The sequence below is a fragment of the Sorex fumeus genome, unplaced genomic scaffold (genome assembly GCF_029834395.1).
Source record: "Sorex fumeus unplaced genomic scaffold, SorFum_2.1 ptg000072l, whole genome shotgun sequence".
In the NCBI taxonomy this organism is placed as follows: domain Eukaryota; kingdom Metazoa; phylum Chordata; class Mammalia; order Eulipotyphla; family Soricidae; genus Sorex; species Sorex fumeus.
Window position 1 is genome coordinate 22,348,607 of NW_026606129.1, and position 14,613 is coordinate 22,363,219.

Below are 14,613 nucleotides of genomic sequence, written 5' to 3' on the forward strand. Positions count from 1 at the left end.
CTAAGGTGAATAGCATCTATTGAGGTTTCTGGACTTGTTTCGTTGTCCTCTCCCTGCGGTGGGGATTTGTGCTGTTTCTTCATGTTGGTGTGTAGGTGTAGGGACTAGATTTCTTTGTATGAGTAAACTATCTGCGGCTGCGTGAGTGTTGGCCTGCCGAAAATTAGGCCATGCCCACTTCTAAATAAGCCACGCCCACTTCTAAAGCGGCCACACCCCCACGGGTGTCTGGTATGTGTGGGGGAAGACTGGGTGGGGGAGAAGACCAGCTCAGCTTGGGGGACGAAAAGGAAGAGGCAGAGAGGCTCAGAGCTGTTTAGTCTCCCAAGGTCCGAGAGGACTCCTGGGGGGCTTGCAGGGTGAAATCCAAGTCCCAGGTTTGAGAAGTGGTGGATAAACTGACCTGGGTGGGGAGAAGAGACCAGCTCAGCTTGGGGGACGAAAGGAAGAGCAATGGTTTCATTTTTGCATCGCACTGTGTTTCTTGGTTAGATATTAAACATTAACAAAAATTTCTTGACAGTACTGCTGATAATATGACATTTTTGTTTGTTATTTTTTTAAAAAATTTTATTAGTGAAATACCATGAGGTACAGTTGTAGACTTACAAAGTTTTGTGCTTGGGTTTCAGTTATACAATGATTGAGTACCCATCCTCCCACTAGCGCCTATTCTCCACCACCAATTATCCCAATATCCCTCCCACCCCCTCCAGCCCCCCTCATTCCGCCTCTGTGGCAGGGAATTCCCTTTTGTTTTCTCTCTCCTTTTGGGTGGTGTGGTTTGCAAAAGAGGCATTGAGTGGCAATCATGTTCGGTCTATAATCTACTTTCAGCATGCATCTCCCATCCTGGGAGGATCCTCCCAACACCCTTTATTTGGTGCTCCCATCTCTATCTGAGCTGCCTTTTCCCCTAGCATGTGCAGCTGGCCTGCAAGCCATGAAGTAGGGGCCAGGAAGATAGTACAGCAGGTAGGGTGTTTGCTTTGCATTTGATCACCTGTGTTTAATCCCCAGCACCACATATGCTCCCACATTATTTATTCAGAGAGAATAATTTAGATTTAGAGAGAATGTCATGCCTTCTATTGGCTTCAATCCCTTCCCTTCCCCTCCTCTCCCTCATCCGTTCCCTCTCCCTCTGTGCTCAGGGTTTACTCCTGGCTCTGTGCTCAGCCGATTACTGCTGGCAAGGCTCTGAGTTTGATATAAGTTGATGAGAACTGAACCGAGGTAAGCTGAGTACAAGGCAATTGCCCTGTCAACATCACGATTTCTCCAGCCTGAAACATTTCTTTTCAGGTGCCAGAAGGATCTCTCAGGTCTAAATTTCAGATGCACTGATTTTCTTTTCTTTTTTCTTTATGTGTCACACCCAGCGATGCACAGGGGTTACTCCTGTCTCTGCACTCAGGAATTACTCCTGGTGGTGCTCGGGGACCCATATGGGATGCTGGGAATTGAACCCAGGTCAGCCGCGTGCAAGGCAAATGCTCTGCCCACTGTGCTATCATTCCAGCCCTGTCTGAATTATATTTGCATAGTGTTTGCCATAGGCTTCTGTGGCATCAGAAATTGTCTGATGAAAGCTGGAAGATGAGTGGCATGCCTTGACACATTGTCACTATTATCCCAAGGCTAGTTTACAGTCATGTGGATTTCAACTGATAGCTGAAATTCCAGGTGCTCAATAAGATGTGCTATGGGACCAGAGCTGTCTGCCACAAAATCTGAAGAAGATAGGAGACAGAAATTGGAGGCAAAGCCCTGACTCCTAGCATACTTTTATATTGAGTAACTGTGGAAAAAATATTTGACTCCCAGACTTATCCCGCTTACGTGTAAAATGAGGATGGTATTGTGAGGGTTATCTAAGTGGATAACTTAGGGCCAACGGGAGTGTGTTTCTGGGTTTGCTGCAAAGGAGCCTCGGGAGGAATTCTCTAGGGTCCGATGAAATGAGAGGATTCCCTGGCCTGACAGTGGTATCTTCTTCTAAGACTAGGTTTGTTAACTCATGAAGACTGGTGTAACTACATTATTATTTAGAATGATAAAGAGAAAAGTCATTGTGAATGGACAGGGGTATTCTTTGTCCTTAGGTCTTTTATATTTGTAGACAAACTCTTATGGAAGTGTCATTGTGAATAGACAGGGGTATTCTTTGTCCTTAGGGCTTTTATATTTGTAGACAAACTCTTATGGAAGTCTGCTCAAAGTCAGAATGGGGTTAAGTGCAATTGGATTAAAATGAAAGTAGCTGGTTAAGTGATTTAAATTTTTGGGAACCAGGGTAAAGGTAGCTGGATGTATCCTTTCCAAAAATAGGGATATCACTCACCTGTGGTATATAGAATGACTGGACGAGGAAATGTAATATAGTTAGGGGGGATGCCTAGGTCATCCTTGACCCTAGAGTATCAGGAGGAGAAGGACAGAGAAGGAATGAGGGAGGGTGGCAGGGAAGAAGATGAAAAAAGGAAGTAACAGGGAAACAAGGGCAGGGTCCTTGGGTATACTGGTGATGTGGGATCAGTGGTATAGCTACAGATTCAACAACATGGAAGCATGAGCCTTAAACTATGGCCACTGAACTTTGAAATGTGTCTGTCAAGGTGAAAGGCAGTGAGAGGGGGTAGGAAATTAGGAGTGAGCATGGGACTATAGAGAAGAGACAAGAGACACTGGTGGTGGGATTGATGTTGGAATATTATGTACCTAAGAATCTCATCTATCAATAGCTTTGTAAATCATGACCCTTTAATTAAATGAGAACAAATAAGTTCCATATACGTGTATAAGAATTATATATATTTAAAACTAAAAAATATGCCTGCCAAGGATGCATGCTGGGGGTGGATGGGAGGGAATCTGGGCTCATCAGTGGAAGGAAGGTTGCACTGGTGGTGGGATTGTTGTTCAAACATTGCATGCCAGAAATTCTATGATGAATGACCTTGTAAATCTCAGTACTTTAAAGTTATAAATATTAAAAAACTTAAAGTAAAAAACACTACTCCCACCCTGATAATAGGGATATCAGCTTCTCTGACTTGTCCAGTGACCTTCATGTATCAATGACCTTGCCACTGCAGTTATCTTCGAATTTGCCTTATGTATGTTTGGGAATCAGTCAATTTTCATAAATCAATTTTGCATGTCTTTCACTATGTGTTGTATTAATGGTAGAGTTCAACTATTAGAGGGCAACTTTATTTTTAAGCCAAACTATTTCAGATACACTTCATCCTCCACACTACCTGACAGTGTGACTGTAGAGTTTAAGTGACACTGTTAAACTGATAAACGGAATGTGTATTAATCTGTCACTATCAAATCATGAAACTTAGAAGTCTCTGGTAAGGAAAGCAAAGTTTTATAATCAATAACATATAAATGTATTTTAAACAAAATTCTTATTTGTTGAGGAATTAAAAAAGAGTTTTAATAGTTATAATAGGAAAACTTGTGTAATTTTAGTTTCTTATTAACAAAAATCTTGTACATAAGTATAGATCAGAATTTCTCAGTAAGGAGACATATAGATCCCCCATGAGCCCCTAGGACATTGCAAGGGGGCCATAGGTGAAAATTGGATATATGAGGGGAGGGCATGATATAAGACTAGAGAACCAGGTGGGTGGACAGTGGGGCCACAGAAGGGAAACAGGTCAAAAGGAGTGTCACATTTGGGGGAAAAATGGCTGATAAAAATTGTTTAGAACACTGTTGATCAAATCACAAATCAATCAAGTCTACTATAGGGGGAAGCAAATCATTTATAATATCGGGCTTCTTAGTCTTAAGTATAATTTTTAAAAGTCCCATTAAGAAGACATAGGACTAATATGAAAATTGAGATATTGGGCTGGGGCGATAGCACAGCAGTAGGGTGTTTGCCTTGCGTGCAGCCAGCCGAACCGAGCTGGGTTCGATTTCTCCGCTCCTCTCGGAGAGCTCGGCAAGCTACGGAGTGTATCTCGCCCGCACGGCAAAGCCTGGCAAGCTACCCGTGACGTATTCAATATGCCAAACACAGTAACAACAAGTCTCCCCAAAATGGAGACGTTACTGGGCCCGCTCGAACAAATCTATGAGCAATGGGAGGACAGTGTTTGTTTGTTTTATTTGAGTATTTATTCTGCTGATTAAAAGGTATTGTAGGGCTGGGGTGATAGCATAGTGGGCATGGTGATGGCTTTGCATACCATCAACCGGGGTTTGATCTCTGGCACTATATATGATCCCCCAAATCCTGCTGTGAATGATCTCTGGGCACAGGACCAGGAATAAGTCCTGAGCACTGCTGGTTGTTGACCAAAAATAACAACAGCAAAAAGTTGTGTAAGGACTGGAGAGATGGTACAGAGGGTTAAGTGTTCGCCTTGCAGGCAGTTCCATAGATCCTGCATATGGTCTTCCCAGGTTCACTAGGAGTGATCCCTAAGCTCAAGTCCAGGAGTAATACCTGAACTAAAGCTATCTGTGGCCCTAAGACATAGGAACAAGAATCCCCAAATAAACAAGAAGTTGTGTGACTGGCCAATTACCCCTCTAGAGTTCAGAATTTCTCCAGGGTAGTACATGAGCTCATTCTATTCCATTGATATTTTATTTCATTTGACAAACTGGCAGGCTACCGAATGTAGCCTGCCCACACGGCAGAGTCTGGCAAACTCCCCGTGGCGCACCCAATATGCCAAATACCAGTAACAATGATGGGTCTCATTCTCCTAAAGAGCCTTGAATATAACCTCAGGGCCAGGATGAAGGAGAGGTTAATGGGGCCTGCTCGAGACAATTGACGAATAACAGGATGATCTGTGATCTGTGATCTGTGATCTGTGATACAGGTAATCAGGGATTTGTGTGGGGTATGAACAATAGAAATCTGATAACTTTTATTTTATTTTTTGCTTTTGGGCCATACCTGGTGGTAATCATGGCTTCATAGGTTACTCAGGGATCACTGGAAACCATATGCGATGCTGGGAATTCAAACCAGGGTCCAACCACTTGAATAACAAGTGCCTTATCCACTGTACTATCTCTCTGACCCTGAATCTGATGACTTTTGAAAGTGTGGGTATGTTGGAAAGAAAAACTTCAAATTTTGCAGAAGAGAAATAACTAACCTTTATCCAAAGAAATTTCAGTCTGACATTTTCAATGTTCAAACACTAAAATTCAGGAAGAGTATTTGGGAAAGTCCCTAAGCAGCTCAAACAACCATCCAGGTTTGCCTAGACTTTAGAAATTTCCTAGGAGCCAGGATTTTCACTAGAATAGGAAGAAGTCCTACACAAAATGGGCCAAGTTTGCCTTTCTCCTTTTCCCCCTTATATATGTTTTAATTTAGACACTATGATTTATGCCACTATTAGTAGTGGCATTTCAGTCATTCAATAGTCAAACACCACACCCACCACCAGTGTCAGCTTTTCACCAAGCCAATGCCCCCCCCATCCTCTCCCAACTCCATCACCAGGTTTCTTAACCCTTCATATGCAATCTGTACTTGCCTCAGTCTTTTTTGGTTGTTATAACAAAAAAATTCTTAAGAATGGGCTTCTTAGATAAAAACCAAAAAGGCAAAAACCCAAAGCTTCTCTCGTTTACAGCTCTGAAGTCTGGAACATCTCAGATGAAGGCGCCTGAGATGAAGAGGTGAAGAGATCCTGCTTTCTGGTCCATAGATGTATTCTTGCTGTGTCCCCGCTTGGTGTTAAGGGTGAAAGCAGCTCCCTCTCCTTCTTTTTTCACTAATCCCATTCATGGGGCTCCACTCACATGACCTAATCAGAGCTCAAAGACCTCACCTCTTAATCCCAGTACTTTGGGGATCACATTTCCAGGTATAAATCTGGGGTATGTTTTCAGGAGTATTATTTTAGCATACCCTCCTGTGCTGATGCTAGCCACGTGGCATAAATAGTTGTCTCTAATAAATTTTAAACCCTAAATGACAGTCTAAAAGATACCATCCAAGTGCTGAGTTATATTTAAAGTCATGCAATATTTAAAGTGTAATGTGCAGAAGGGAAACCTGAGAGATAAGAGGAATGAAATTTAGTTTATTTCTAGGTATTTATCTACTTATTCATTCATTAATGTCTTCACTATTATGGGGTGACTTCTGCATGGGAATCATAAATGCTAGTTACTGGAACTTAAACAGAAAGTTAGAAAATCAGGAACACTTTTTTGATCAAATTTCTTTTAATCGACTTTCTTGTTATTAGTCTTGTCTTTTTGTTCTTCCTCCCAAATGCTGTTTTGAAAGCACCTCGCACATCTTGCCACTGTGCCCAGGGCCTAGTAGTTGGTAGGTATTCAATACAGATTTGTTGAATTGAATTTCTATTATCCCCCTTGTGCTCTCTCTCTCTCTCTTAAAATTTTTTTTCTTTTTTCCCCTTCTTTGTCTCAAAAGATTCAAGTAATATTTTTTTCTGTAGGACTTTAGTGCTTGGCAAACATTTTCCAGGATCTTTACAGCCTGTCTCTGAAATAGATAAGAAGTGCCCTGATAGTAATTGTACCCATCACTGGCTATGGTCTCTCTTAGTTCTCTTACATTCTATTACTGATGGTTCATTTGAGCTTCCATAGCAGGTCAAGACACAGTTTAATAGTTCTCATGGCTCATTCTGGGCATCTGCAGGGCAGCAGTCTCAGGAAATATGTGAACCTTAAAGGTACTTATCAGAAGCAAATTCAAATCAAAGCAAACAGCATAGTAAATATGCCAAGTATAGTCCTTGTCTTGCACAGTACAGGACCTAGAAAGGTCTCTTGAGGACAGAAACCGGATAGAGCCACCCGGAGTTGTAATTTTCCAGTCCTTCTGGAGATTTAGGTGAGGTCACTACTGTTGATTCCATTTTGGAGTTTGGCAGCCAGGTAGTAAGACATTTATGACAAAGCTATTTGCTTTTGCATGATGTCTGGGACTGAAGTGCTAAAAATATTACAAAGTTTAAAAAATTCCTTAATTAATTCCTATCACATTCTGGTGAGATAGGTGAGAAGTATGTTACTTTTAAAATTTTTTTTTAAAAACCAAGTTTCTAAGTAACTACTAGTTTCTAAGTTACTACTAGTAATCAAATTAACAACAGCTATATAGGCACACAGAATGCCCACAGAACATTCTTTTTGGTGACTTTTTGTGTAGTACCACAAAACATTTCTAGATCTCAGCAGGTAGTGTACATCTGAAACTATCCAAACTGTTGGACATGACTCAGGTTATAAAGTTACAAGTCACTATGGTATGTGTACAATTTTACTTAATTTACTTATCATTGATCGGCATGGCACAATATTTTTGTTGTTAGTGGACTTTAAGTTTAGATCTTTCTAAATAATTGTCCTAATCGAGATGGCAGTTTGTGGCTATTTGTGCCATTTCATGTACTATTACATGCGGATAGGAAATGCTGTTATATTTGGAGATGGCAATTGGAAAATAGTCTTGTTGACAAAGTAATACAACTGACCAGACCCTTGTGCCTGTGTTCAGGTGATGTGTGTGCATGATCATCGGAGTGTGTATCTGTGTGTTTGCTAGTAAATTTTTTTATGGAGTGTCAGTAATTCAAGGGGAAAAATCCAAAACAAATATAGCAGTTCTGCAGTCTTGATGGCAAAGATGTGTTAGAATGTCACTAGTCATTATGGTAATACTTGCTAGTCACCACTTTGGAGGTATGTCTGCTGAAGGAAAGGTCTCCTCCCTCCCTCCCTCCCTCCCTCCCTTCCTCCCTCCCTCCCTCCCTCCCTCTCTCCCTCTTTTTCTTTCCTTCCCCATTGTAGAGTTCATATATTTATTTGGCTTCAAAAATCACAAAGTGCAAAAACAGTATTCATAACTGTGGTTTCTTTCCTATTAATTTCTTCCTTGTTTCCCGTGTTCCCTTCTGCTAAAACCTTTCAAACACCAGTTTCAGAGGTTTAATTCAAAATTTCAGAATTAAAAAAAATGAAAAAATTTTTTTCTTTTCCTCCTTTTTACACAAAAGCAACATATTACAGTCTTCTTTAGCTTGCTTTCACGATCTAATAAAGTATACTGGGGCCTTAAAGGGGAGAAAGGGAGGGAAGGAGGGAGAAAGGAGAGAAAGAGAGAGAAAGAGAGAAGAGAGAGAGAAAAGAAAGAGAGAGAGAGAGGAGAGAGAGAGAAGTGCCTGTCATAGAGGTAAGTTTGGGGGAGGGAGGCAGGAAAACTGGGGACATTGGTGGTGGGGAATGTACACTGGTGAAGGGATGGGTGTTGGAACACTGTATGACTGAAACCTGACTAGAATCAGCTTTGTAACTGTGTATCTCATGGTGATTCAATTAAAAAAAAGTATATTGGGCCTAGTAGGATAACATTCAACTGCATGGTACTTAATGGTTTTGCTTAGTGATTTCAAATTTCAACTTTCAGTATGCCTCTGAATAACTGGGAGAGATTTTTTAAAAAAAAATTCATTGAATCACTGTGAGATAGTTACAAAGCTTTCATGTTTGGGTTACAATCACACAATGATCAAACACCCATCCCTCCACCAGTGCAAATTCCCCACCACCAATATCTCCGGTATACTCGCCCCCCCCCTTTCCCACCCTCCCCCTGCCTCCATGGCAGACATTATTCCCCATAATCTCTCTCTACTTTTGGGAATTATGGTTTGCAATACAGACACTAGAGAGGTTATCATGTTTGGTCCTTTATCTAGTTTCTGCTGGGAGAGCTTTTTAAGACACAAAATACTGGATTCGAAGTCCCGTTCCCAAATCTGATTTAAGAGAATTGAGTTTCATCTAATCATTTGCATTTCCCAGGAGTACTGATGCTATTGTCTGGGGACCATATTTGAGAATCAGAGTTCTAAATGGACTATCTAAATATATTAACCCTGTTGACAATTGAAATTTTTCCAGTCACTTCTATCACAAATGCTGCAACAATGAATGTTTCATACAGGCATAGGTGTTTTATAGATAAATTCCTAAAAGGATTTCTGAGTTGAGGGATATATGATAGTATAATTTTGGTATTTAAGACCAGACTGGCTATGATTTTATTTCATTCTTCTGTAGTTGTATATTATTAAACTGCCTATTATAGTATGTGAAGAGCCTATTAGAAAGCTCTCTTTTGTCAGGCTGATAGGTAAAAAATGGTTTTAACGTATACTTATTTTTATAATTAAAGGTTATTTGTATTTATTTTCTGAAATTTACTTTTAGAGAAAATTACCTAGCCATTTGAGACCTCATTCCTCTATCTATGAAATGAGAAAATTGCTAATTCTTTGGAAATAGGCATTTAAAACTGCTATGACTCCATAAGTTTATTTTTGATTCAGAATAACTCATCAATTTTAACTTCATTTTATCACCGGGTTTTGATTTATTTTACCATTTATTCATGAAATAATTATTGAGCACCTGCCATATGCTACTGGGGATAAAGAGGTGAAATTCTTCTTTGAGGAATTTTACTACATACCAGGGAAGACTAATGTGAAAAAGGTTGTTATACAATAAAATGCTAGTTATAATGAAGGTTCCTACAAAGTAAAAGAGGCTCACCAGGACAGTAAAAATGCTCTCTCTCTTGTAGAAGCAGAGAAAACTTCATGCATAAAATGGCCTTGAAATGGCATTTACTGATGAGGAGATAGAAGAAAAGTGTGTGTGTGTGTGTGTGTGTGTGTGTGTGTGTGTGAAATCTAAGAGATGTGAGAAAATCTGGACATTCAGGAACTGTCTTATTTTCTTGTTCATATTTGGAGTGAGTAAAAGACCCCAAAGTCTATAAGAATATTTTCCCAAATTCCAGTAGTCATTTTTTTCCTTTTTATTAGTTTTCCCAGTTAGTCCTCTTGAACATGGCATTTGTGGTTTGGACTCTTCTTTGTCTCAAATGAAGATTTATTTGGAACCTTGCTGCTGAGTTTTCCAATTTAGTGTTCTGTCTACTACAACATAATTCTTAATGAAAGAACCAAAGGTTAATAGAAAAATAACATAGAGGGAATATATCTTATGCTATAACTTTGAATGTGTGTTCTCAAGGACTTCCCATTTGCAGAATGTGGAAGATACTCAAAACATATCATTGAGTATAGGATATCTAAAAGTAGAATGAGTTATCTATAAGCTTTCATCTGTTTTGAAAAAATTTGTTTGTTTTGGGCTGCACCTGGGGCTCAAGAGATCAAATGGGGTGCTGAAGATGGAACCTGGATCAGCTTTATGCAATGCAGGCACCCTAACTTCTGTACTGTTGCTCCAACTTATCAATCATCTATTTTTATCTGTTTATACATCCAAGCATCCATCTATCCATCCATCCTGTAATTGTATAAGGAATTTTTTGACTTTTAAAGTTAATCTAGGAACATAAAGTAACAAAATAGGAGACTAACACCCAAGAATGGCCAAGATTAGTACCAGGAATTTTACTCCATGGCTTGAAGGCCAACTACACATGCTAAAGGGAGCTCAGATACAGAAGGGAGCACCAAATAAAAGGTGTTGGGAGGAGCCTCCCAGGATGGGAGAAGCATACTGAAAGTAGACTATAGACCAAACACGATTGCCACTCATTGCCTCTTTTGCAAACCACAGCACCCAATAGGAGAGAGAGAACAAAAGGGAATGCCCTGCCACAGAGGCAGGGTGGGATGAGGGGGATAGGGGCGGGAGGGATACTGGGATCTGTGGTGGTGGGAAATGGGCACTGGTGGAGGGAACATTGTATAATTGAAACCCAAGCACAAAAATTTGTAAGTCTACAGCTGCACCTCATGATGTCTCACAAATAAAAATAAAAAAATAAATAAAAAAGTCAATCTATCTGGTACTTTTCACACAGTGAAAACTCTTCATAGATGCCATTTTTTAGACTGACCTGGCTCTCATTCATAGCACCATGGAATTGTTTATTGGTTATTTATTTACCTATTATTAGATGCTTGGATTTGTAAATTGGTTACTTATTCTCCTATTATCGGTTGTTTAGATTTGTTGTTTATTCACCTTTTATTAGATATTTTTATATGTGAATCCCATGTAAGAGTTGATAATGGTAATACAATGGGTTTGAATGTATGTTTTGTGTGCCGGAAGCCTGGGTTTGATCTTCAGCACTCCATAGTTCCTTGAATAGCACTGTCCACTGTAACACTGTCTTCCCGTTGTTCATCAATTTGCTTGAGCGGGCACCAGTAACGTCTCCATTGTGAGACTTCTTGTTACTGTTTTTGGCATATCGAATACGTCATGGGGAGCTTGCCAGGTTCTGCCGTCCGGGCAGGATACTCTCAGTAGCTTGTCGGGCTCTCCAAGAGGGATGGAGGAATCGAACCCAGGTTGGCCACATGCAAGACAAATGCCCTACACACTGTGCTATCGCTCCAGCCCCCTGAGTAGCACCAGGAATGAGCTCTAGCCCAAAGCTGGGAGTAGCTTCTTTTCACACCAACGTTTGTCCTCAAAACTAAAAAAGTTACCAAAGAAATGCACTAAATTTTGAACAGTTTATCTTTAATAGTGAGATATTGGGAATAGATGGTCTTTGTAATTAAAATATTTTGAAAATGTAGATATAAGAAGATATGCTGTGCTCGCTTCGGCAGCACATATACTAAAATTGAAACGATACAGAGAAGATTAGCATGGCCCCTGCGCAAGGATGACACGCAAATTCGTGAAGCGTTCCATATTTTTCTGATGAAACCCTTATGGCCCGAAAACAGTGGTGGGACATAGTGAAAAAACTCAATGAAATAAATGCCTCCCCAAAAATACTTTACCCAGCGAGACTCTCATTCATAATAGAAGGAACAACACACAGTTTCACAGACAAACAATAGCTCAGGAACTTTATAGACTCAAAACCCGTGGTTACAAGAACAATTAAATGGGCTACTTTAAGGCAAGAAAGGCCCCTCAAATACACCAAATTTCAACAGAACAATGGGACAAAATCCCATAACAATAATCTCTCTCAATGTCAATGGGCTAAACGCACCAATTAAAAGACAGAGTGGCAGGATGGATTAGAAAATTGAACCCAACATTCTGCTGCCTGCAAGAAACGCATCTCAATAGTCAAAGCAAACACAGACTCAGAGTCAAAGGCTGGAAAACAATCCTACAGGCAAACAGCTCCCATAAAAAAGCTGGGGTAGCCATCCTAATATCAGACCACATTGATTTCAGAGTGAGGAAGGTCATAAGAGACAGTGAGAGAGAAGAAAGCAACATGAAAAAAACAATCCCGTTCACAATTGTGCCCCAGAAAATCAAGTACTTAGGAATCAGCTTAACTAAGGAAGTAAAGGACCTGTACAAAGAAAACTACAAAACGCTACTTCAGGAAATAAAAGAGGACATGAGGAAATGGAAAGATATCCCCTGCTCATGGGTCGGGAGACTTAACATTGTCAAAATGGCAATACTACCGAATGCATTGTATAAATTCAATGCAATCCCTATAAGGATACCCACGACATTCTTCAAAGAAATGGAGCAAACACTCCTGAAATTTATATGGAACAATAAGCCCCCACGAATAGCTAAAGCAATTCTTGGGAAAAAGAAAATGGGAGGAATCAACCTCCCGAACTTCAAACTGTACTACAAAGCAGTAATAATTAAAACTGCATAGTACTGGAACAAAGGCAGAACTGCAGACCAATGGAACAGGGTTGAATACACTGACATCTCCCCTCAATCATATGATCATCTAATCTTTGATAAAGGTGCAAGTAATGTGACGTGGAGTAAGGAAAGCCTCTTTAACAAATTGTGCTGGCATCACTGGATGGCTACATGCAAAAAAATGGGCTCAGAACTCTGCCTAACACCGTGTACAAAAGTAAGATCAAAATGATTAAAGACCTCAACATCAGACCAGAAACCATAAGGTACACTGAAGACAAAGTTGGCAAAACCCTCCCTGACATTGAAGCTAATGGTATTTTCAAAGATGCCACGCCACTGGCCGAGCAAGTGAAAACAGAGATAGATAAATGGGACTATCTTAAACTAAGAAGCTTCTGCACCTCCAAAGAAACAGTGACCAAAATACAAAGACAGTCTACAGAATGGGAAAGAATATTCGCTGAATACACATCTGACAAGGGGTTGATATCCAGGATATACAAAATACTGGTTAAACTCCACAAGAAGAAAACACCCAACCCCATCCAAAAATGGGGCAGTGAAATGAACAGAAACTTTCTCAAAGAAGAAATCCGAATGGCAAAAAAGCACACGAGAAAATGCTCTACATCATTAATCATCAGGGAGATGCAGATCAAAACCACAATGAGATACCATCTCACACCTCAGAGACTGGCCCACATTCAAAAGAACAAAAGCAACCAATGCCGGCGCGAATGTGGCGAGAAAGGGACACTCCTTCACTGTTGGAGGGAATGTCCACTGGTTCAGCCCTTCTGGAAAACAGTATGGACGATTCTCAAAAAATTAGAAATTGAGCTCCCATTTGACCCAGCAATACCACTCCTGGGAATATATCCCAGAGAGGCAAAAATGTATAGTCGAGTGACATCTGCACTTGTTTGTTCATTGCAGCACTCTTTACAATAGCCAGAAACTGGAAGAAACCTGAATGCCCAAGAACAGATGACTGGTTAAAGAAACTTTGGTACATCTACACAATGGAGTACTATGTAGCTCTTAGAAAAGATGAAGTCATGAAATTTACATACAAGTGGTACAACATGGAAAGTATCATGCTAATCGAAATGAGTCAGAAAGAGAGGGATAGACATAGAAAGATTGCATTCATCTGGGGGATATAAAGTAACAAAGTATGAGATTAATACCCAAGAATAGCTGAGATCAGCACCAGGAGGATTACTCCATAGCTTAGTGGCCAGTCGGGCATTCTAGAGGAAAGGGCAGCTCAGATAGATAAGGGAACACCAAATAAAGGGTGTTTGGAGGACCCTCCCAGGAGGGGAGATGCATGTCGAAAGTGGACTATGGACTGAACATGTTTGCCACTCAATGCCTCTTTTGCAGACCACAACACCCAAAAGTAGAGAGAGAACACAGGGGATTGCCCTGCCACAGAGGCAGGGGGAGATGGAGGGATGGGGGTGGGAGGGATATTATCCATGGTGGTGGAAAATGGGCACTGGTGGAGGGATGGATATCTGATCATTGTATAATCAAACCCAAGCACAAAAAATTGTAAATCTACAACTGTACCTCATGGTGTTTCACTAATAAAAAAAAATTAAAAAAAAAGAAGATATGCTTGTTGCCATAGTAACAACAATGACAAAGATTGTATTTTATTTTTTGCTTTTGAGCCATACCCACTGGTACTCAGAGCTTATATCTGTTTCTATGCTCAATAATCATCCCTGGTGGGGCTCAGGGTACCATATGGAGTACCGGGAATCAAACTCAGGTTGGCTGTGTGCAAGGCAAACACCCTACCTACTGGATTCTCTAGCCTAGGAGTTAACCCTTTTAGCATAACTGTACTGATGTGCTAAATTAAAATTCTTGTATTTTTTTAATTTTAGTTTGCTTAGATCTTCAAATATCACACTATAAAGTTCATGTTAT

The 14,613-nt window shown here is 40.3% G+C and overlaps 1 non-coding gene and 1 pseudogene across 1 annotated transcript; one reads left to right on the top strand and one right to left on the bottom strand.

Moving 5' to 3' along the window:
* The window catches only part of LOC130037466 (importin subunit alpha-8-like), a 117,662-nt pseudogene that overhangs the window by 64,881 nt on the left and 38,168 nt on the right, over nt 1-14,613 (bottom strand).
* LOC130038021 (U6 spliceosomal RNA) lies at nt 11,624-11,730 on the top strand. The gene has a single exon (XR_008794575.1). It is a non-coding gene; the product is annotated as a U6 spliceosomal RNA (small nuclear RNA).